The sequence below is a fragment of the Penaeus monodon genome, chromosome 19 (genome assembly GCF_015228065.2).
Source record: "Penaeus monodon isolate SGIC_2016 chromosome 19, NSTDA_Pmon_1, whole genome shotgun sequence".
NCBI classification, from domain to species: Eukaryota; Metazoa; Arthropoda; class Malacostraca; order Decapoda; family Penaeidae; genus Penaeus; species Penaeus monodon.
In genome coordinates, this window is record NC_051404.1 from 9,208,189 (window position 1) to 9,208,397 (window position 209).

Here is a 209-nt window from a genome sequence, read left to right on the forward strand (position 1 = left end):
CCGACGTCTTGAGAGAAAAATATCCGTCTCTCAAACGCTAAGCAGGTGACATTGTGGCACCCCGCCGCTTTGAGGGATTGTGATCATCGCTCACGAGGCCTTTTGTGTGTGGGGCTGGGGTGGGGATTTGTGGGGGTAGGGGGAGATGGGGGGGTTGTAAGGGAGTGGAGGGAGATGGGGAGATGGGGTGAGTGGAGCGAAATGGGGTG